This window comes from Pan troglodytes, chromosome 13 (assembly GCF_028858775.2).
Source record: "Pan troglodytes isolate AG18354 chromosome 13, NHGRI_mPanTro3-v2.0_pri, whole genome shotgun sequence".
NCBI classification, from domain to species: Eukaryota; Metazoa; Chordata; class Mammalia; order Primates; family Hominidae; genus Pan; species Pan troglodytes.
Window position 1 is genome coordinate 119,953,151 of NC_072411.2, and position 24,564 is coordinate 119,977,714.

Here is a 24,564-nt window from a genome sequence, read left to right on the forward strand (position 1 = left end):
TAGATCCCTGGGCTCCAGGCCCTTAGTATGACCCACACCTTAGAGTTGCACCTTCATGCAACCCAACCTCATCCTCCAGGGCCCATGTCATCCACTTCATGGACAAGACAACACCAAAAATTTATTTGGTGTAGCTCAGTGGAACTAAAAATGTAGAGAAAAAAGAGCCAAAGGGAGAGGCAAGGAAAAGTACAGGCGCCGGAAGAACAATTGCTTGGAACTCAAAAACAATCACCAGAAAGAGAAACACAGGAAAGAACTTGACCTGGATGACCACAAATTCAGCAATAAGGAATTGAAAGATAAATATGGTGCAAACATACAGGTCTCTCCAGCATGAGAGCTTCAGAGCTCCTGGCTTGGGATCACCCTAATTTAGGCCTCTCAAAGAAACATCAAAGATTGTCAAGTTTTGGTGCCAGCATTCTTCATCCCTCTGTGGCATTCCTGTGCTGGGTTGCATTTAGCATTCAGTACTCCTGTGATAAGTCTGTGTCCCTAGACAATGTGTATGTGAGTTCTGTGCTTACTCTGGTTGCGGGGATCTTTGCTTATTACCAAGAGGTGAAAAACACCAATATCATGGCCACCTTCAGTAAAATTATTCTTCAGCAAGCTCTTGTTATCTGAGATACAGAGAAGAATGCAACTTCTGCATAACAGTTGGTAACCAGGATACAGTGAAGATTAAAGGATAACACTAAATTCCTACAGATATCAGGTTGCTGGCTTTTCAGAGAGGTAGGGTAGATAACTCATCTATCAATGGGATGTCCAAGCCACAGTCCTGCTCATGTGACTTGTCTCATGACAATCCCCTGGAAATAAAAAATACTGTCTTCTCTTCCACAACCTGTTTAGAAGGCACAGCAACTGGCACAGTTGCCAACACAGGCAATGGCACCATCATTGGACAGATGGCCTCACTGACTTCAGAAGCTGGAAATGAGAAGATACTCATTGCCAGTGAGATCAAGCACCTTGCTTGCATTGTGGCAGGAATTCATAGGCATCCTTTTCTTCATCATCAGTGTCCATGAAGTATCATGCATTGAACCCTTCCATCTTCCTCACTGGCATCACGTGGCCAATGTACCTAAGGGCCTCCTTGTCACTGTCACTTTCACTCTGTTACTGACAGAAAATGGATGGCCAAGTAGAACTGCCTGGTAAGAACCTGGAAGTGCTGGAGACCCCCAGTTCCACCCCATCATTTGCACTGACAAGACTGGCACTCTGACTCACAACAGGATCCATCCATGGTGTAACAGATTAATGTGGCTGACACACGTGAAGAACAGTCAACCCAAGTCTTTGCCCGAGGCTCTGGAATCTGGGACTCCTTATTCATGATAATATTGTGTAACCATGTTGAGTTCAAACCAGGACAGGAAAGTGTTCTCAACATGGAGAAAGTTGTGGTTGAAGATGCCCCAGAAACTGCCCTTGGAAATTCTCAGCAGTCATTTTGGGTGATGTCATGGAAATTAGAAAATGAAACTGCAAAGTAGCCAGGCTGAAATCCCTTTTGACTCTACCAACAAGTTTCAGCTCCTCATACATCAGCTGATGATCCCAATAATAAATGCTTTCTCATGGTGATGAAGGGTCCCTGGAGATCTCAGTGAAGTGCAGCCGAAGGACATAAGTCAGGAATAGCTGAGTGAGCTGTTAACGATCCTCTCAGAAGCCATCTTTGCTCAGACCTCTGACCAACAGAAACTGGGTGAGCTGTCAGAGACAGGATGCTTTGACAGAGAATGGAGTCAATGCTCTAAATAGGTAGATATCAGGATTGCCATGAGAAAAGCAGGTCCTGACGTAGCTAAGAATTCAGGGTACACAGCCTTAATGAACAACAATGTGACAACTTTGCATCTACAGTCACAAGATGAAGGAAGGTTACCTACTCTTTGACAACCTACAGATTACTGCTTACACTTCAAGAACATTGCGGGTTTGTTTTTTGTTTGTTGTTGTTGTTGTTGTTGTTTGAGACGGAGTCTCGCTCTGTTGCCCAGGCTGGAGTGCAGGGGTGCCATCTTGGCTCACTGCAAGCTCCACCTCCCGGGGTTCACGCCATTCTCCTGCCTCAGCCTCCTGAGTTGCTGGGACTACAGGCGACAGCCACCAGGCCTGGCTAATTTTTTGTATTTTTAGTAGAGATGGGGTTTCACCATTCACAGGATGGTCTCGATCTCCTGACCTCATGATCCACCCACCTCAGCCTCCCAAAGTGCTGGGATTACAGGCCTGAGCCACCGCGCCAGCCATTGCTGGGTTTTTAAATCTACATTATTGTTGGGCTCACCCTGCCCACTGACACCATTACCATCTTGGTTCATCAACTTGGACACAGACATAATTCCCTCATTGCCTTAGCTTATAAGAAAGCTGAAAGTGACCTTATGAACCAGTGTGCCACAAGAAGGACAGACTGGTGAACAAGCCACTTGCCATGTACTCTCCTTTCACATTGGCTTCACATGAGGCCTGGGAGCTTTTGTTGTGTATCTCACCATTTATGCCCAGGAAGAGTTTAGACCCAGTGCTCTCATTGACCTCTGGGTCAAATGGGAAAAGAACAGCATGAATGACTAGGAAGACAGTATGGACAAGAATGGGCAAGATGCCAGAGGAGATACCAAAAAAGGACAGACTACGCAGCCACCCTCAGTGGCATTCTGATCCAGCAAATAGTCTAATAGGGCATCAGAAAAACTCAAGCAATCTCATCTTCCAGCAAGGTCTTTTCAGAAATAAAGCCATCGAGGTAGAGATTGACTTACAGGTTATCATAGCATTAATACTCTCCCACTGGGAGTGTCAAAGCCCTGAATTTCACTATGCTCAAAATTGGTTTGTAGAAATGCCACATGACATTCTTATTTGGGTGTATAATGATATGAAAACTTTTCATCAGGCTTTACTGTGGAAGCTGTTGGGATAATATACCACTAAGACCATCTTTTTTCCCAAGTTCCCCAAATTCACATTGGTAAAGATTTTCATCTGGTCGCTAGCTACAAGATCTCTTGTGCAAATAAGGACATCATCAAAATTCATTCCAGGGGAAGACAAAAACTGTATGAAAGGTACTCAATTGACATTTTGTACTTTATAGCTGAGGTTTGACTATTTATAACTTTTATGTCTATCTCCATCTCCTGTTTTAAAATATGTGAATTTCAAGTGATGATGTTCATGCATTCATAAGAGTCCATGATACTAAATAGCCTTGCATAACCCAGTTATCTTCTGGGGTCCTCCTACACCTGAAGGTCTAGATAGGATTCCTCAAACCTCCATTCTACATGCTATTGAAGGTACAATTCCCTCCCCAAGATTTCTATGAATTCCTGTGGAAATTGGTCACTTTGCTGAAAAATTCAGCTCAAAGTTTGCAGGAAATGAAAGTAGGGGCAGGGTCACATCATAAGAACATAGACAACCGCCACTTTGACTCTCAGATATTGCTCTGGCACAATTTCCCTGGCCACATCACCCCTCACCCTAACCTATTGCCAACTCACCAGTCTTTTCTTGCATTTCCTCCTCCCATCTTCTCTTTTCTTCTCCCTCCCATATTGCCCTTCACACCTACCAGTAGAATTCCAACTTGGCTTTCTCCAACTCTTGTTCCAAGACTGAGCTCCAAGTCTACTTTGAGTATCCTAACTCAAGGTGTTCCACTAAACAAAAGGATCTTTGATTTACCAGGAAGCCACTGTGGTTTGAAATCGTAATATTTATTTATTGTAAAATATTTTTAGCACGGATTTTATACTGATCATGTTTCATGTGTGTGGAACACACGTCTATGTTGACAGGCCCAGGGAAGCTTCATTTTAAAGTAAAAGACATTTTATAAAACAAACAAACCCTAAAGACACAAAATGTTAAGTGACGTTTAAGGTCCCTTAAATGTCAGAGTTATGGTTAATGTTAAGGTTCAGGGATCAGATTATCTCTAAATGACTTCTAATGTATCTTCTCAATTCTAATTTTCCATCATTCTAGATCACGTACCATGATGCCCAATTAGGAGCATAGAAAAGGCTTCATGGGGCAGGTGCATCTGCGCTAGACCAATCCATCTGGACTAGACTTGCAAAGATAAGGAAGACAAGATTTAAAGAAAAGTTTAATTGATTTCATTTTCCTTTGAATGAATCTGTAGACTACAAGAAATCAATATTGGGACTTTGCTGTTTCTGAGGCATTCTCAATTATCTTTCATCCTTTATTACCTGCAAAATTAAAAGATTCTACTGCAAAGGCCTATCCTTCTGTCTTTCTTTCCTTTGAACAGTGTTGATCGAGGGCCTTCTCTGTTTTACGCATTATGCTGCCACTGAAAATACACAAGACAAGTAAGATAGAGCCCACCAAGGAAGGAGTTCAAGTTCAATAGGAGAAATAAACAAGGAAACAAGTATAATTCATGCTCAGACCTTCTCTCGCAGTTCCTGCAGCCCAGCCACAGGCTCTGGCCTCTCTTTCTATTGCAGGTACAACACACAGCCCCTTCTCTGGCACATCTACCCCATGGCCATGCCCACAAACCATTCGGTTATTTTTAATAACTTATATTAAGCCTTTCAGGAGTCAGGATCACCACCCCCCCCAACCCTGCCAGTCTCTTCTACCTCTTGGCTGCCCTTCACTTCTTTCTCTTTTTTCCTCTCCTTACTCCCCTTTCTCAGAAGCAACACAAATTTCCCTACTTATCCTACACATAGCAGTTCTGAGGGCATCTTTTATCACAGCCTTCAGCTGAGCATGCCCTTGTGTGTCACCCTCCCCCATAGTGACTCAAAATCTTTCTTCAAAATACAGGACCCTCCCTAAAAAAGTTCTGGAGAGGGAGGGAAGCGGGCCTCCATCTGTGCTCAGACCACAGAGCTGCACTCAGAATGGAATGGGTCCTGTCAAGTACAAGATAGAAGAGGCAGCCTGGGTGGGAAATAATAAAGAGAATTCTGGTGGATGCAGTGGATTTCTTGTTCTCAGCAAGACCATTCCAGAAATGTAGGGAGTTGGCCCATGGGCTCGCCAATGTTTGGGTTATGTTTCAACCTTGATTGAGCACCAGAACTGTGCACAGTGCCAACTCCCAAGTGCTTTGAGGAGGGCTGGGTACATCATGCTTCTCTGTTTTTGTTTTTGGGTTTTCCCCCCATGTGCCTGGGATGTTTCTTCCATTAAAACCAGGACTTTTCCTCCCTCTGCGCCTCCACACAGAATCCAGCCCAAGCCAATCAATACCCCTAGGACATGCTAAATCTATTTTGGTGCCAAAAAATATAAATAATTTATTTGAAAAAATGCTGATAACTCCACAGAGAACTTTTTCATGCGCTGTGTCATTTCACTCCAAATTCCTTAATGAGAAGGGGGTCTCTTGCTCAGTGGTGACACGGCAATGCTAGGCTGTTTCTTTAGACATTTCTGCCTAGAAAGAGAAGGCAGACCCCTGAGCACGAAGCAGGTTCTTCCCACAACGTGGTGTGGGAGTCTCTGCTTCTCCTCCTCTGACATACAGCTCTTCCTATGTCCTTCTTATACACAGGATCTGCATCTCAATTCAGAACTCCAGATGTGGTCTCTCCAGCAGACAAGCATTCTTGCTAAGGTATCCTAAATAGAACATTCCAGAAAAACACGATTATTGTCTTCAAAGAGACCTGTCATGTAAAAGATGTATTAAATTTACCCAGCACTATGTCAGAAGAGAAGAATGAAAACGATAGAGGCTGCTAGAAGGCAAAAACATAGTCATTGTGTAAAAAAGGCTTTTAAACCAAAACTAGAATTGAGCTATTCTGAACACCTGAAGTTAAGTATTATCTCAGCTTTGGTCTCCTCAATATCGATTCATAGCATTGATTTGCATGGGGTGTTAGAATGTCCTGGAGAAATAACTTGATCCATGGCCAAACTTGGGGTTCAGACACAGAAATAAGCATGATTAATTTGAAGTGTGTAGATAGAACATGTTAAGAGAAGCTCTATTTCAAGGGCAGCAGAAAAGGAGAATCTGCAATGGAGGCAGGAAAATACTGGAGTGCGGGACACAGCCCCAGACCTAGGCATCAAGGCTGAGAGTGGAAGTTCTGGGAGAAGCAAGGTGGTGGAATTGCTTTAATCCACTCCAGTCCCAGGGACCCTAATGGCATGAGCATCCCATTGAAAGGAACAGGTCTTGTGTATACATTAAAATAGCCATGATAGCTAAGGACTCAAGCAATTCCTCAGAGAGAACCACGGAAGAGTAGCCTAACAGGAAAAGGAAACCATTTCTATCCTGGCTGGAAAAAATTATCATCAAGTAGCTTGGAGCAACAGGGAGTATGTCAGTTGTCTAGGGCAGAAAGGCCCTGGCACAAGATACAGAACAAGTGCAAGTTCATAGACAGAGCCTGGGACCCAGCCACTGGGACATCAGAACTACTGGCCCAGAAGACAGTAGTGGCCCCAGCTCCAGCAGTGGCTTGGCAGATTCAGACATCCATGTGAGGTAGCCCTTATGGATTTTCACAGAGGAAGTGGGGAGAGTCCTCTCATAACCATCATTATCACAAGGACCAAAATCCTGAAGCCACACAGAGGAAGGTCACTGATATGGTTTCACTATGTCCCCACTCAGATCTCACCTTGAATTGTAATTCCCATAATCCCCATGTGTCAAGGGCAGGACCAGGTGGAGGTAACTGAATCATGAGGGCGGTTTCCCCCATGCTTTTCTTATGATAATGAGTGAGTCCCACGAGATCTGATGGTTTTATAAGCATCTAATATTTCCCCTGCTTACTCTCATTCTCTCTCCTGCCACCTGTGAAGAGGTGCCTTCCACCATGATTGTAACTTTCCTGAGGCCTCCCCAGCCATGCAGAACTGCGAGCCAATTTAACCTCTTTTCTTTATAAATTACCCAGTCTCGGATGTTTCTTCATAGCAGGGTGAAAATGGACTAATACAGTCACCAAACTATCAAGTTTTGTGTCTGCGTATTTTTAATATTTTTTTAAGGTCATAATTACCAAGGAATAATTTCATACAGTAAAATGTACCCTTTTAGAGATACAATTTACTAATTCTCACAAGCTTGTACAGTTGTAAAATAACTCCTACAATCAAGATATAGAACATTTCCATCACCCCAAAAACATCCATTCATACCTCCTTGTATTCAAAAGCTCCCTTCATTCCCAGCCCCTGGCTACCACCAAGTTTCTTTGTAAGTATATGTATATATTTACAAAAATGTATGTGTGTATACACACACACACACATATATATACACACATACATATACACACTCACACATGTACACATTTGTCATTTCTTCCAGAATGTCATATAAATTAAATCAAAACCTATATAGACTTTTGACCTGAGTCTGGTTTCTTTTGCTTTGATAAGGCATGTGAGATTTATCTACACTAATGCGTATGTCAGTAGCATGTTCTTTTTCTTGCTGTACTAGTATTATTCCACAGTATAGACATACCACTGTTTGTGAATTCCCCAGCTGATGGACATTTGGATTGTTTCCAATTTTTAATGATTATAAAGGTATTTGTATACAGGTTTTAATATGGAAATATGTTGTCACTGGGTAAATACCTAGGAATGGGACTGCTGGACCATATGGTAAGTATATATTTAACTTTATAAGAAACTGCCAAACTGTTTTCCAAAGTGGCTGGCCCATTTGGCATTCCCACTGTGTCTATTACAGTGGCCTCACTGGCACTCACAGGATCTCCATCTGAGAGCGCTGAAGTTCTATTTCTATTGCTCCAGCACCCAGGAAGTCAGAAATGTCCAGAGATGGAATTTTGAAGCCTCTGGAAATAGTGATTTTCCTGTCCCAGTGGTTGTCCTAGGAGGGGCTGGGCAACTGCAAGTCAGGGATGTGATCAAGGACCAGACAGTTTGGCCTTCCAGATCTCTTTCGACTCTGTTTTCTCTGATGCTGTGAATATGAACGTCACCCTAGCTGGCAGTGTAGACCCCACCCTCCCACATTTCTCACCACTTGGCTCACTAGACAAATGTGCATCTCGGTGTTTGACGTCTTTATCAGTTTGACTGATGTGTTTCAGTGAGTTGATACTTTTTATGCAGTCCATTGGATCTCTTAACGGTTTTTGCAAAGAGGTAGTAAATTAATGACCCACCCACATACTGTTGACCTGTACAGGGCTGTAAATATTTTGCTCTAATGCTCTCTGCTCTAGCTTCTCCATCTTGGGATAAGAGCACCCAGCCCCTGGAATACTGCAGAGCACCCCAAGAATAGAAATAACTGAGCAGTGAAGCAGGTGATCAGGACCAGGAAGACGGTTTAGACTCTGTCCCCTTTGTGCTGGGTTCTGGAGGCTGACAGGTCTGAATTTGGATTCTGACTGTGTTACTAGCTGTGTGACTCTGAGCAAGTCACTTAACCTCTTTGAATCTTGGGAAAGTGGGCCTTCCCTGTAAAGGATTAGAATTCATAGAAGTAAAGCACCTTACATAGAGTATACAACCTCTGGGAAGCATTACTTTTGCTTTTACTGTCCTCTTGCTCACTACTACTACTACTACTACTACTACTACTACTATTACAAGAGACTTTGATCATCTCTGGATAGTGCTGGGAAGTAGCACTAGACATAGAGCTGAGGCCAGGATCCAGAGTCCAGGTTAGGGCGAGAAAAGTGACAGGCAGAGCCAGGTAGGGGAGCGTCTGCCATGGTGACCCAGGGGAAGTGACCCAGCAGCCAGCATGGAGAAGATTGGTACTGCATGGTGAAGCCAGTCTGAGATTCCAGACCTGGAACTATTGCCAATGTTGTCTCTGAGCTCTGGGCCTAGAACACATTTCTAGCTAAAGGATTCACATGTCTGTCTTCCAGGGCACCTCAACTCCTCTCTGCTATTTTGGGACGCTAGGTAAAGACTTACCCTAAACTCTTTGAGGACACTAGTACCAACAGCACTGAGTAGAAAGGTAACTGAGCAGTTCTAAGATGATTCACTCTGAAAACCCAGAGATAGTGGGCAGATAGGACTGAGCCCTATTAACCAGTCTTTGCCAGATAAATCAATAACCGTTAATACCCATGGATTTTGTTTTTAAAGAGATTTCTCTAGACCAGGACTTCATCATCTCTGAGAAAATGGAAAAAACGAAATGAGTATGCTCTCACCTTAAGAAGTGTCTGTAAACAGTTCTCTAAACAAGCACAGCTAATTTCCCACCTCCCATTTTTCCCCTGGGTCCTCCCATCTCATCTCTCTGTCCAGCCACTCTCACCTTTCCTAGGTTTGGGAGACAAAGTAATTCAGTCACTCTCCCAGCCATGTAGTAGACCAGGATCATGGCTTCCAGCCCAGAACTGTGCCATGAAGGAGCCAAGAGCTGAGTGAGCAGTGGACGTCTCACCTCCCCAGCCCTGACCTGTTCTGAGGATGGATGGGAGAGCGAGCATCTGCTCAGAGCACCTGGAGGAGAGCACACCTGACTTGGATCTCAGCCACATTGTGTCCCGGTCATGGAAACTCGGGCAAGTGGTGACTTCTCCTACACTCAGTGTGCAGACCATTCGTCTATGAAATGAAGGCAGTAACACTCCTTCAAAAGATTATTTTGGGGATTAGAGATTAGACATAAAAAGCACCTGGCACATACTAGGTACTTAATAAACCATAGCCACTTTTATTATTCTTGTCTTCCTTCTTTTTATAAGGATTAGATAAGAAAATCCACTAGAAATTCTAGCACCCATTTCACCAGATTCTCAGGTCTGTACAACTGGGAGGGAGGAGAAGGGTTGGGCTTGGGAAGAGTTGGGCTCATGAGCATGGGCTCTCCTTTATTCCTGTGGTCTGGATAGGGGAATAGACAGGTTTTTTGCTTTTCAACTCTATCCTCGGAGGGCAGCCTCGGAGTGATAGACAAGTTAGAATTGAAATCATTCAAATGTCACTTTTCCGGCCACTTAACTTTAAAAACATCTTTTAAGGGGGAAGTTAAAGCAGGTGGCTGATTTTCCATAATCATTATTAACATATAGTTATAGACATCATTGCTCTGGCATTCCCAATGTTCCCTCACCCTCCCACACCTACCCCAAGCCGTGGAGAATCAGGAGTTGGGCTTGAACACCATGTTCTGCCTCCACCTGCAGCTCACAGGTGATACCTGTTTGCAGGACAAACAGAGGAGTCCAGTTTCCAAGGCTGTCAATCTGGGAACCAATCCATTTTCTAAAAAGATTGGAAACGGCATCTCAACGACTTGCAGTTAGGCAAGAAGGCCTTGGCCTCCAGAGAGGCTCTCATATTACAAAACTTGATAGAAACCACTTGCGTGGGGGCTTGGAGAGACAAGGCCCAGGTCACTTTGTTCCTGCTATGGGAATCTGGATGGGAGGCAGAGCTGTCTCCAGATGCAACCTCAGATACCACCCCAGTCAGCAAGCTGGCCCAGCAGCACGGGCTGCTTCTCCCAAACCAGCCACCTCCCTCTGCCCTAACTCTCCACCCCATCTCTGTTTTCAATCACCATATTAAAAATCAAGCTCAGCTCTTTTGTTGGGTTATTTGGAGTTGATCCAGGTGGAATAGCACACTTTGCATGCAAAAAAAGGGAAGATGGTAGAAAGGAGTTAGGCAGAACTCAGGGGATACCATCTCTTTGTGTCTCATGGTTCTAGAATCAGGTTCATTGAGACCCAGGTCCTCTGAGATCCTCTGATAGCCTCAAGATGGAAGAAAGATGACAGTAGAAAGCAAAGTGTAGGAGAACACTTGAAAGAGGTCTCAGTCATGGGAGTCACATATGTGGACAAGCTCTCAGACCATGCAGGAAGACCTTTTAGACCAAACCACCCAACCAAACAGAACTGAAAGAAGCAGGCTAATGGGAGCATTGAGCCCCTCAAATCAGGGATACCCAAGGCATGCTCTGCATCATTCCTGGACACATGATCTGACAAATTCCCTTTGGTGCTAAGTTGCTTCGAGTTGGGATTCTGTCACTTACAAACACAAAAGCTCCAGCTATACACTAAGTCATCTGCCCAAGGTCACACTGAGTAAGAAGCACATCAGGTCTGTTAACCAACGCCTGTCTGATCCAAAGGCATGCTTTTTCCCCTTCTCCTGTGGCTCTCCATGTGCCTCTTTCCAATGCCAAGTTCATTGGCAACTTCATCAGGGCAAGAGGGAAAATAAAGAATTTTGTTCAATAATGAAATCTGCCAAGAGTTGTTCTAGGCGTTGGGATTACAGTGATGAGAAAGACAGCAAAAGACATGGCTGAGCAGGGAGCAGGTTTGTGAAAAGACTGGACTGAAGGAGGAGAGGAAGAAGGTAGAAGAAAGCAGGCACTAGAGCCACGCTCTGTGGCATTAGTTATGGACATCTCTCCTCCCTAGCACCAGGATAGTTGAGGGTACTACCTCCTGAGAGAGTGCATCTATTTAATTTTTGCCAGGATAAATTTCCTCAGATTTCTAGCTTGGCAGATATAGTGTATGTATGCCCTTGGACTGACCATGTTCAAGTTCTGCAAGATAAAGGACAGAGCTCAAATTCAAGACCTGGCCTCTTACACTTAGTCCCACTATATAGATGAGGCCATTGGGGCTCAGAGACTTTAATAGCAATGACTATTTCCTGCCTACTTCCCCCCCATATTGAATGAGAGAGCAGACTAAACAGAGGTCTATAAAGGTAAGAGCACGGCACAAATGTAAGATGGTATGATTCAAGGCGGAAGCTAAGGTATCTTTTTGGTTGAATCACCTGTTTGCTGCACTCTGGCTAGAATCTGGGACTCTGATTGACATACAGCAAATTTCTATAAATTCCTATTTGGTAAGGGGTCAGTAACAGTGACGAGTCAAGATGAGCTCATTTCCATTACATAAAGACTCTTTCTACCTCAAGAAAAAAAAAACACATGGATTCTAAAATGCTTGTAACACTTAGCCTGTCTAAAGCCTAGCTTAAAATTAGGAAAACAGGATATAATCAGAGCCTCCAATAACAGGTTCTCCCCAGAGGGACATCTAGAAGGATGGAGGAAAAGGGTTAAGATATAGTCTCATTTAGTAAGTCAACTTTATGAACCTGAAAATATTAAGACCTTTGGGGGTGTATCAGTAAGGGTTTAGGGTTGCAAATAATGGAAATGAACTGAAAGTCATTCTGCTCATTTCTTGCTCAAAAAAGGAATTTAGTGCAACAACATTGGGTAGCCCACAGAATCAACAGGAAGGATGAAGAATCCTACTCTTCAGGGAGAACAGCCACAGTCATGCCCTAGAAACCTACTTAGGGTGCCATTCTCACTGCCACTTGACCTGAGACACTGCCTCTTCTAGCACTGTGTCACTACCATTAGACCCTGGATTCTGGTTGTTGCCACTGGCAGAACTAGTCCTACAGCATCCCTGATTCTTTTTGTCATACCTCTTGAGACTCAAAGCCCTGTAGTGAAGGTATCTGGTAGAGTTGTTTTAAGTCACATGACTATGACTTTGCCTCCAAGATTACCAGAGAATAGGAGTCTGACCCTTGGAGCTTACTCTGTAGGGTGGGGTGACCTGCTTTCCACCTGGACTCACACAATGGTGAACTCTCCTAGCATAGAAGAGGTTAAGATGACAGGCAGACAACATGGCAACTAGTGTCCCTGCGATGTATCTGGAGGGGAGGGGAGGGGAGAGGAGGGGAGGAGGAAGGGGAAGGGGAGGAAGAAGGGGAAGGGGAGGAGGAAGGGGAAGGGGAAGGGAAGTATCTGGTTGAGAAAATTCCATTGGACACTGATTACATAGTCTCATGACTTTTAGAGAAAGAGAGATTTCTTCTTGGCATCTTACTCTGTTCTCTTCAGCAGATGGACACTGAGGGTTAGAAACCTCCCCACCACCAGCAGCCTTTCACCAGGGCCTATTCAATCTTTGGCAGCTTGGAGAGACTCAGTCTGGTCCACCCCACCCCACCTCCAGCTTCATCTTATGCTATCCTGCTCACCTGCCCTAATCCTTCAAGTTCCTCACCCCAATCTCTCAGGTTGCTACCCCATCCTGCTTCTCCCCTCCAGCACACAGCCAAAATCCAAATGAAATCTAGAATTTTAACAAGTGTCTGATAATGGAGTCACACAATATGAAGGCCTTGGTAGCTGGAGAGCAGGCTCCACTCTCATTCCAGCATGGAAATGCCACACCAATGAATCTTCCTGTTTTTAACTAGATAGCTCTGCCTACTCTGGCTAACATACCTAGTAGCCAGAAATCAAATGCCAAAATGCCCCATCCTGAGCCTTGTGCCTGCACCCACCAAAACAAGTCTTTCAGGGCTGACTAGAAGATTCCGGATCTTGGAACAAAACAGCCTCACAGCTCCAGGCTCTGCATGGTGACTCATTCCTCATGGAGAAGTTAAACCTCCCTTTGGGAGAAAGAGCTAAGCTACAGGTACTCCAAGACCAATTCCAAAAGCCCTCCAGGAACAGGGCTCAGAGGGAGCCAGGGAAAGTGGAGACAGGGTGGCAGGGCTGGGAGGGTGCCAGAGGACAGGAAATGAGCTTCTGCCCTTCGGTTAGTTTCCAGGAGTGATTCCTTCCAGCCAGGCTGAATGGGATGCACACAGCTGCCTCCCTGATGGGGTTTCAATGTTTGTTTCCTCTCCAAAGCTGCAGCTGGAGAGGACAGTCATGCAAAAATGAAAACAGAACTAAGAATCTTTCTTCAACTTTCTTTCAGCCCAATTGAAGTAGAAAATGCAGTCAAAAGATAGAAAATAACATATTGGCAATATTTGTAATTCAGCACAGAATTAATCAATAATATTGCTTAAGAAATGTTTGTTTGGTTTTTACATGTCTAGAATCCTGGGAAGAAAATCTAGTTTAAAGAGAGAGAAAGTTAGAAACTTTGAGATTCTGATGGAAATGTCTTCTGGGTACTTTTAAAGTCTAAGTTAATGGTCTTGGTGCTATTTAAAATATGTGTGATTTCCTTATTAAAGAAGAAATATCTGTTTATTGTAGGAAAAAATCAAAATTCAATTAATGGAAAATATTTTTAAAAATTCCTCCTCCCATTAGATGTGCATACAGTCCAGATTTTTTTTTTATACATTAATGCTTTGTTTTTATAAAAATGGAATTCTACATATTTTGTAATCATTTTTCCTTTCGATTATATCAATAACATCTAATTTAGATTGTTATTCTAAATGGATATATAGTGCATCATTATATTGGCATTCCATCATCTAGTCAATAAATCTCTATTACTGAATATTTACTGTGTTTCCAATTTTGGGTATTATAAACAACATTCTAATAGGCACTCTATCTTGCATATGAATTGCCCGGTCATTTCTTTAGGATATATTCCTCAATGTGAAATTACCATATCATATTTATTAAATGTTGATATATATACCAAACTGCCTTCCAGTAGGGTCGGATCAAATTGCACTTCCCCAAACCATGAATGCCTTTTCTCTGCTGCACTCACTATTATGGGTGCTGTCATTCTTTTCCGTATTTCTTAGCTGTATCCAAGTTTACTTGATAATTGTTTTTATTTGCTTTGATAAAAATATCACGAGAATTCTTTTTCTTTTGATTGCATGTGTGAGATAAGGTCAAACTTAATCATTGTCAGTTAATGGAAAAAAAGTAGGAAGAGTGGGAAGGAGATAAGGTAGAGTCCACAGAGGTAAGTAAACAAGAATTAGAAGTAACTGTCTACAAATATCATCATGCCCCCACCCCAGGGAAAAAGGAGGCATTAGAAACCGACTTTGGGTCAATTTCCCATGCTGTTGGACCAAGAACTCTTTCAGTGCTATCCCAAATAGTGCAAGGACCTGCACACCATTTTTAAGTTGGAGGCTTCCAATTCAGGTGATGTCAGGTGACGTGTATATATAACATACAGATGGCATACATTTGAGCAGAATTGGATTTGCTTGGTCTGCAGAAGACCACCCAAGAAAAATTTTGGAGATTCTCAGAGGGATGAAACTGAGCTTAGCCCTCACCTGGTGTGGGACCTCAAGCCTTTCCACTGATGAGCAACTGTTAACAACATAACTAGAACTCCCAGGCCAAATACTAGAGACTTGTTAGGGCCCAGGTGAAAGAACTGATGACTCTTTTGAAGTGTTCCTCACATGCTGTTGGTTTCCTTTCTTTTATATTTACATGCGTAATCTCTTTTAATTATCACAGCAAACGTTTGAAGTAGATTTTATTATTATTCCCGCTCTACAGATGGATGAGCTGGAGCTGAGACCACTATGGCAAAGCCACAGCATGAATCCATGTCATCTAATTCATGCCCTTTACACTATTACCACCTGGTAGAGTTTGCAGTAACACTACTCACTTCTATTACAGTTAGAGCAGAGGCTCCAACAAGAACCCAGCGGTGGCCAGATTTCTTCCTGCTTTACCAGATAAGAAAGAAAACAGTAATTGGGTGACAATACCTAAATTCCCTTTGGGGTTCTGGGCATAAGAGAAGTGTTACATGTGCCTTCCTTCATAGGATAACAGACTCCAATGCTTACAGGACTTCTGAGAGATGTTAAGAAATCAATCCCCATTAGACAAATTAAATCTAAATAAATAACACCCACTCTGCATCTTCCTGGAAAAACCCATCCCAGGCCCACATGGCTTCAGGCAAGTTGCTTAGAAATCATGAAGATCATGTAGAGACACAGGATGCAAATGCAAGACACCGATCATTTGGTCTCCTCCTTTCCATGGCAGCTTTCCACCAGGAGGCTATGGGAAGGTCATGGCCACCAGATGTTGCTGAGGACAAGAAAACTTGTTCCTGGCTGGGCTTTGCCAGAAGCCTCCCTCCACCCTGCTATACCCATGGTGTTCTGACAACCCTGTGGTGCTCACATCCACAGTGGCCTCTCCATTGCTTCCAGTGGCCCATCTGCCTGGGCAGCAGGAATCGGAGGGGTGTGACACGGAGACACAGACCATCTAGTACTAAATGTTTGTTAAGGCTGAGTAGAGTCTGGAATGTTGGCTTGAGGGCTGCTGTCGGAACCATCAAAGCAATGAAAAACTTAAACGAATATGCCATTTGAGATGTTCTCCGAGGTGGGTGAGCTCTTACAAGCAAAAACTGGAAGAACTACTCTGGTAGAGGAAATTCCTTTGGACACTGATTCAAGTTCTGGCTGTGCCACAGTGGTGTCATCTCACATACCTCCCCACTAACCTGCTCTCCCCATACTATGTTGAATTTTCTGTCTTTAGCCAAAGCCTCTTTCAGCCTAAATGAGACCTTCTACTGGTGGAGCTTCAAAGCACTCCATCTCCCAGCATCCCCCACCTTCTCAAATTTCATTTAAAAGACCATGAAACACCATCTCTACTCCCACAAAGATAAATGCCATGCAATCCATTCTCCAGCCTAGCAGGTCTTTCTCAGGCCATCTCACATCACACACTCACCCTCCAGCTTCCTGCTGCCTAAGGTGCTTGAGTCACACCAGATCCCTTCTTCTGGGGAAGCTTGTCAGATAGCTCCTTTTATCCCACACATTTACACCAACCGCCATCATCACCATGCATTCAAACTCACACGCCAGGACAGGCATGGACCACAGATGTCCCAAAGCCACATCTCCTAATCCACAGATTCACACATCACATTACAGGAACTCAATTACTTGGTGACTAAAGTCAAGCTCAGAATCTCTTCTCTATATTCAGTAGATTCACTCTTCCTCACTCAACTTCCTCATTCCAACAAATTCAGAGATTCTCTACTTTTCTAAGAACTTACAGGTCCCCCTTAGACCTCCATAACACCTAGGAGAGTTAGATGTCATTACTCCCATTTTATAGAACAATAAATCAAGGTTCAGAAAGATTGAGTGACTTGGCCAAGTTCACACATCAGGCTGGAGACTGCCTGCTGAGATTCAAACTCAGATTTGTTGAAAATCTATGCTCTGTCTAACAACTACAGGCTGTAACACAAGGGATTTACACAAGATTACACAACTGTTCAACAGGGTTAGGAAAATAGAAACAAGAGAAAGGACAGGGCCAGAGGAAGAGAGTAGCAAAGATGAGCTAAGAAGGTAAACTTATTGTCAAGGTAAAGAGTTGAAGTTTTACGTTACAGGCATTTAACCATGCCAGTTTTTTAAGCAGAAAAGCAAAACTAGGGGGAGGAAGCAATAACCTAAGTAGAAAAAATTCTCTAAAAATCATGTGTCAAGGTCCCTGCCTCCAGCAAAGGCTTCCCTTAAGCCATCCAGACAGGGTGGAATGGTTTCTCAGAAATCTAAGCCACTCCATGCCTGTGTGGTATGAAACCCCATGCAAATGCCATTAAGCCTTCACCAGAGGCTCCCTGCCATGGGCTCTCCCTGTCTCCAGCTGCCCCAGGACAGCAGGGCTGCAGCAATGGCTTGGTGAGCAGATCTGGTTTGCAGCACAAAGCTTTGCACTCCCCCTGGACTGTTAGCCCTGACACAGTGCATAGCTGTGGTTTCTATGGGAAAGCCCCTGGCTACCCACACCAGGCCTTAAATGTAGGATGAATCCCACAAAATCTCCCATCCGAACCTGCATTAGGACTCAAATCCTCGGCTGATCCTGGCAGGGCTGGGCCTCCGGGCACAGATTAGCACAGAAACCCCAGGAACTCAAAGCACCTGCAGGCAAGGATCACTATGGCTGGGAAGCCAGCATCCCCAGGTCTCCCTGGCCAAGTCAGATCTCTTTTCCCAGAAGTCTTTTCATGGTGAATAGGACACTATGACCAGGAGTCAGGAAACCTGGGTTCTTGTTCTAGGCCAGTCACCAACCAGCTCTGGGGCCTTCAGCAAATCACTAGCCTTTGCCGGGTCTCTACTTTCTCATCTCAGGAATACACCACCAGCCCTTGCTACTCTGCAGAACTTCGTAGAAGAACATGTAAGAGTATGGATGTGGAAATCATAGCCAACTTCCTACTTGGTGGGATACCTGGAGAAGACTCAGAGATGGCAGATAGATAGATAGACAGATAGATAGATAGATAGATAGATAGATAGATAGATAGATAGTTAGATAGAAAGAAAAACAGATCATCTCCCAGATTTCTGGGAACAGTACAGATGGCAGATGTTCTTCCTCAGTTTACTCATGAGCATAGTCTTACTTTCAAGGCGGTATGCCTAATTTCTTGTGAGATAATAAAGATGATAATTCAGTCAGGGAGATGGATAGAGCCTAGAGGAGGAATTAAGGGTGTGCACTTAGCCATCACTACTCTACCTCTGTTGAGCTGTGCCATCTTGGACTAGTTACACAGTTTCTCTGGGCCTCAATGTCATCATCTGTAAAATGAGATTATTAAGAGTTGTACCCAGTTGTGGGTACATAGTACCTAGCACATGCTCAGTGCTCGATGAATGGTGGTTGATGATGTCAAAAAGGAATTCTGACTTTCAGGCTCTGTCTATGTTGCTCTGTCCTTCCACTCCTCCCCATCCCACACATCCAAAGTATATCTTGTAATTGTGACCCTGGGTGTGCCTTGAAGGGTTTGGCTCTTTCTTTTTCCTATGCACTCCTCCTGGAAAAGAGCAGACCTGCTGAGGCAACCAGCACAGAAACAGAGCTCGTGCCGACTCCCAACTGCCGGGGATACAAAGGGCTGCTAGGGAGATGGAGCAGGAAGCACAGCCCTGGAAGAGTGCACTGTCTCCCCAGCATCCGACAACCGGCCTCTCAGTGTGGAGCTCTGTGGGGCACAGTTGACGACTGTCACTCACATCCACTGACACCACCGTCCATGCCATTTGTCAGCAAGCAGAATGCCCTCATGTGGTTTGACCTGACTCTCTCAAGTCCTGGGGAACAAGGTTGCACCCTCCACATGAAAACAACCAGCTCAATGCACAGAGTCTGGTCAGATTCACAGCTGGAGTTTGCATCAGTCACCCACCACCCTGCAAGGTTCTATTCTTCAATTCGACCAAATAACTTGCAACTGGGGACACAGCCCAAACATGGAACCAGGAAAGGTCAAGGTTCCAAGCTACCTTCGAGATCATCCAATCCAATAACTTCATTGTTCTGGTAGGAAAAGCAAATCCCAGCGAGGGGACTTACCAGAGATCATACAGTTGGCCAGGGAGTGGCTCAAGGATCTAGGAGTAGCAGAGGCATCTTCACCCCCCTCACCTGGGAGAAAACAGAACCACAAAGAGGGGGAGGTCAGCTGGTGGAGGGGACTGACACCGGTTGCATTTCAGGGGCTTCGCAAGGGGTAGAATGAGCACTGGACTGAGGGTTAGAAGACCAGGGTCCCCCACGTGTCTCTGCCTCGAATCAGCTGGGCCCCCGTGAGCTGTCACTTCCCCTCTCTTTGGGTCTCAATTCTCTTATAAAATGGAGCATCCCATCCACCTCTAAGAATGGGTTCAAGGAGCAGATGAAAATGTGTTTTGAAAATCCTGAGGCTCTACATATGTACAACCAAATTCTGCCCATCTACACAGCCACCTTTAGCTGTTGTCCCCAAGGCCTGGAAGCAGGCAGAGGGGAGAGTTAGGTAAGCTCTCTGAGCACATCCAAGGCTGGAGGGCTTCCCTCAGCAAAGGGGGCCCAGAGCACCAGGCTAAATCCATGTCATTCAAGCAGCGCTCAGGTTATGTCTAAGCAGCTTTGATTTTAAAAGATTAGGAGGGCCGCAGGGTGGAAAGAAAAGTTGATGAGTCAACAAAGTCCTGCCCGCAGTACCACACTGCCCTCTGCAGGGTGTCTGTGAGAAGGCACCTCGGCTGGCCAGGTCAGGTTAATTCCGACTGCCCAGGGTCACAGATCCATTCCCGTGCCTCCATGCAGCGCAAGCCCTCTCCAAGTAGAAACAGGGATTGGGGGGGGCTGCAACCACCCTCAGTAATCTGCTCTGTCTTCAAACAGCGCAGGCCTTTCTTGGTGTCTGGCCCAAATCTTCCTCTTGTCCTGACACCAACCATCTTCCAACCTGCCCTCCAAGGAGCCTGCCTTAGCATCTCTTGCTTGTGACTCTAAAGCCAGGATTTAGAAGGTTCTAGAAAACAGAACAGCCCTGGCTCCTGCCCACCTCATTGTACCCTCTTTTCTCCAGAATAAGGTGGTTTCTCCATACCCTGGACATATTTTGGTCCTTGGAGAAAGCCCCCACACTGAAGGAGACGTGTCCTGCCTGAATCAACAGACAAGCCAGCGTCCTGCAGGTCTCAGTGATGAACCAAAAAGTCTGTGACTTTCACGAACATCAGACCCAATCTCCACAAATGATCTGGGATTGCGGGGGACATCCAGGGCCCAGAGCCTGCCCCCACGGCAACAAGGAATGTCCTCCAAGGCCCTCATGGCACCAGACCTTCCCCCTTCTCCATCCTCTCCCTGGCTGTGTGGTTCAGAGTGGGGCACTCTGCAGCTGGCTGACCAGCCTCCAGGCATGGGCTCAGGCCATGCTCCCTGTGTGCCCTGTGCAGACCCGGGGAGCCGCTGCAGCCGGCCTGGCCATGTGACACGGGTGATTCACACACGCAGACGCCCAGACCAGTTTCTCCTTTCTTCCTCTCCCAGGCCATTACAAAAGGCACAGTCTCAGCACAGTGCTGCATTGTTCCCAGGGTCAGCAGAGGCTGGAAGCTGAGGAGAATTAGGAAGACAGGGAGTTGAGCAGCGTAGGGTGGTTTTCCATGCAGCATATGCACCACGTGCAAGCCAAGCCCACTTCCTGTCTTGGCTCCAGCTCTGGAGCTCAAGTTTACATCTCCCACCTTCAGAACCAACTTCGGTTTGGGTTGTTGGCTTCTTTAATTTTCCACTCTCCGCACATGTGCATTTCTTTGAAAAATATGCACGTGCTGTTTCTTTTTTCTTCTCCAGCACACATCATTCTTTAGAGACTACAATATAAATTCGGAGTCCAGCAGCCTTTGTCTTTAAGAGCATGCTTTCTCCTTTGTCTTCTGCTCTCTACCCCCAACAAGACACTAAGCACAGACAGGTTGGTGGATGTGATCAGAGGTACACGTGGGCAAGGCCAGGACTTGGGGGTGCAACATGAGTGAATGGAAGAGAGAGGAGGCTGGTCAGCAATGGTGGCAGGGGGTGGGGGGTGAAGAAATTTGGCCATGACTGGGGCAGTCAAGGATTTGGGAAATTATTCCAATTTTCCTGTTCTTTAATTATGAAAATCTTCGACTCTGGGTAGGTGAAAATAATTTCCTGGTAAATAAACACTTGGAATCAGAAGGGCTTTTGGCAGCCCAGTGGTCCCATTCTGATCATCTGAGAGGTAGTCCTTCCTCTACAGCAGGCCCATGGCCAGCAGGACAATCTGTCCCACGGCTGAGCAGCTCAACTCATTAGAAGGAGCTTTGAATATCAGGTCAAAATGTGTCCCCCAAGTGGTAGGTTGTAAAAATGGTCACCCTTTTTCACTCCTCCTTGTATCCATGCCCTTAACATGTGACTTTGCAGGACTGATCTATGACTTGCTTTGATCAAATGTAATGCCACGCCATTACTGAACTTAGACTTCAAGAGACCTCATATACTTCTGCTCTCTCACTCTGAACCCTGTCACTGGCATGAGAACAAGATCAGTATAGTCTGCTACAGGATGAACTAACACATGGAGGAGAACTCTGTCATCCCAGCTTAGGCCTTCCTAAGCTTAGACTCTTACTCTCTCAAGTCCTGGGGAACAAGTCCTGGGGACAGCCCACAGCCAGCATGACAGCTGACTGCAGATGCACGTATGAACCCCAGCTGAGATCAGCCAAGCCTGGCCCAGGTCAGCAGAACCACCCAGCTGAGCCCAGCCCAAATTGCTGGCTCTCAGAATTATGGGCTAAATAAATGTTGTTTTAAGTCAATAAGTTTTGTAGAGTTTTGTTATGCAGAAAAACTAAACCAGTGCAGCCCATAATAGCCCTCTACAGCTATACAGAATAATCTCGTGATTCCTTGTCCCTGAGGACAGCCCTTTAAATAGTGAAATACTTATCATTGCCTCTAAGCACCAGAATGACTCTTGGGGAGGTCATGCTACTAGCTCCTGTTTTAGAGGAAAATCACCCACCAAGACATCCTTCGCCACTTCTTTTTCACTAGCTGCCAACCTAGGAGCTGCAAACATCTTGCAGTTGCTGTCAGCATCCTTCTACAACATCTTACTCACTCATTAGAGCACTCTGACAGCCCCATACCCCAATAATCTGATCTTTCCAGCACATTTTATTGAAAATTAAGAGAAACTATAAGATTGAGATGAGGAGGACACTAAAGTACAATGAAAGTAGTTAAGTAAATTAGGCTTCTTGAAGCCACTTCTGACCCAAATCTGCCAAAACTGCCAAAAAGCCTCCAAAATGAATGTCCATGGAAGGCTTCACATGGAGCCCCAGCTCCATGGGTCACAGCAGTTGAGGGTGGTCAGGGGCTGCTGCTTCCAGCATTGGCCATGTGAAGCCAGCAGCAAATGCATTGAACTTGGTCTTGGGGCTGATGGGGAAGGTCATCACCCCCACCACAGGAGACAGATCACACCTATGGCAGCCTCCATTTGGAACCAGATGTAGAGGGAAGTGGTGTGGGAAATGGCTGCCATCTGTGGATTTTCTGGCTGAAGACTTGACTGCAAAGTTTGCCAGTTTCAAACGAGCCCTTGCAGCTTGGCTTCCTGTTTTCCATTTGCGCTCCCCGTGTGTCACGGCACAATTATTCTGGGAGACGTGCTCAAAATGGACACGGTCTCCAATTTTCTTTCCCTAATAACAGTGCGGGAAATAGGGGTGAGGAAGGCAGTTGAGAGAGGAAAAACCCCAAACCTCAGAAAAGGATGAAAACACTTCTAAACTCAATTTCAAAAATGAGAAAATCAAAATCACCAAATCGCAATACACAGCCCTCTACTCATTCAATCCAGTCCCCTTATGGCTGAGCGGGCTACCAAAGAGAAGAGACTTCATGGATGTGAGGGGTATGAGTTCTACTTTCATGGGATCAAGAATATTTTGAAATTTTCTTTCCTGAGAGCCTAAAAATCATCCGCCTGGGATGGCAACAAGGTCAAATGGCTGGTGGTAGGGTCCTGAAAAGATGCCGTCCACCACCAATTATTTTTCAACCACATACATGGCCTTGGCCATGGCTCAAAGCAGAACAAAGAAAGGGCAACTCTCTTCCAGCTCTTTTTTGTCTTCTACTGGACAAATTAATCAGCCCCAGTGCCCAAATCCATTCTTATTCATGGCCAGGAAAGAAGATGGAAGTGTAGAGTATGCATGTTTTAAAGGTCTTTGGAACTGTCTTGCTTTTGGATTTTAGATGAAAAGATTAGGATGTGTTTGTCTGTGTGTGCCTATGTATATGAGCCTGGATTTATCCAGGCTTTTGTCTATGTGCCTGGGTACACATATTTGCGTTTCTGAAAGTGCCAGCTAGTGTGTGAACATGATTTACATAAATAAATATATCTATAACATGTACACTTGGTACAAATGCCTGTGTGAGCCCATGAATGTGCACACTTGCTGGCCAGCATGTGCATAAAGTTGTGTTTGTGTGTGCATGCACATGAGTGTGTGAATGCCCCACATGTGTTGCACTAACATGTCTGCAGTCTATGTTCAAGATGGGGTGGCATGAGTGTGCATGCTAGCACACAACTGCCTGTGAGAAGGTGTGTCTGTGTGTGCACGTGTCTGTCCGTGCAAGCAGGGCTCCTGGTCTCTCCCCATCTCCATCTCCACCTCCCCCTCCATCAGCCCACAGCAGCCTCTGTTTGCCTCCCTTTCGGATCTGCCAGCTAATGGCAGGAGTTCTTCTCCCAGGGAAACAAAACTCCTCCCTGCTCATTTGTGTCTCATCAGAGGGCTAACTGGCCTGGAGGGGCTCCAGGCTCCAACCCGTAAATGGCAGCCCACGATGGCAATGGACGACTTTCTTAATTGCCCGTGATGCTTGCGGGTGCAGTGCAAACACAACGGTAGCTATTAGGCTGCGAGGCCTGAAGCAGGGTTACATTTTGCGCCTGTGTGAATTTAGTGTTCCTGGGAGTTGAGAGGCCAGAGTGGGTTGGAGCCACCGAGAGGCTGTTATTATGGCCTGGCATGAGCCTGCCGTTAGCTTCTTGAGACCCTGAGGCCATTTCACCACACTCCAGAATTGCAACCCCCTTGAATTTCCAAACCAGGGACCCTGGGCAGCAATCCCCCCACCACACACACACACATGCACACACACACAAACACACACACAGAGTCATGCTTCTTCTTTCTCTATTCTGTCTCTGATTTATTTTTCTTTCTGTCTCTTTCTCCTCACTCTATGGTTCTTCTCTCTCTTTCACTCTTCCCCTCTATCCGTTTCTTGCTTCCTCCCTTCTTTCTTCCTCCCTTCTTCTCCTCTCTCTGCTGCTCTCCTAGTTCATAAGCTCACAGCAGCAGACCTAAAGCTGGACAATGACCAGCATCACCTTCACCTGCCCAACCACCAGCAGCAGGCTTTCT

The 24,564-nt window shown here is 45.2% G+C and overlaps 1 long non-coding RNA gene across 6 annotated transcripts in view; it reads right to left on the reverse strand.

Moving 5' to 3' along the window:
- Positions 1 to 24,564, reverse strand: part of LOC101058385 (uncharacterized) — a 527,851-nt gene that overhangs the window by 431,427 nt on the left and 71,860 nt on the right. For 3 of the 6 annotated variants that reach the window (XR_010150244.1, XR_008546867.2, XR_010150246.1), the window contains one exon: positions 19,160 to 19,231. The exons of the other annotated variants lie outside the window; for them this stretch is intronic. This is a non-coding gene — a long non-coding RNA (uncharacterized LOC101058385). The remainder of the gene's footprint in view (positions 1 to 19,159; positions 19,232 to 24,564) is intronic. 6 annotated transcript variants of the gene reach the window in all.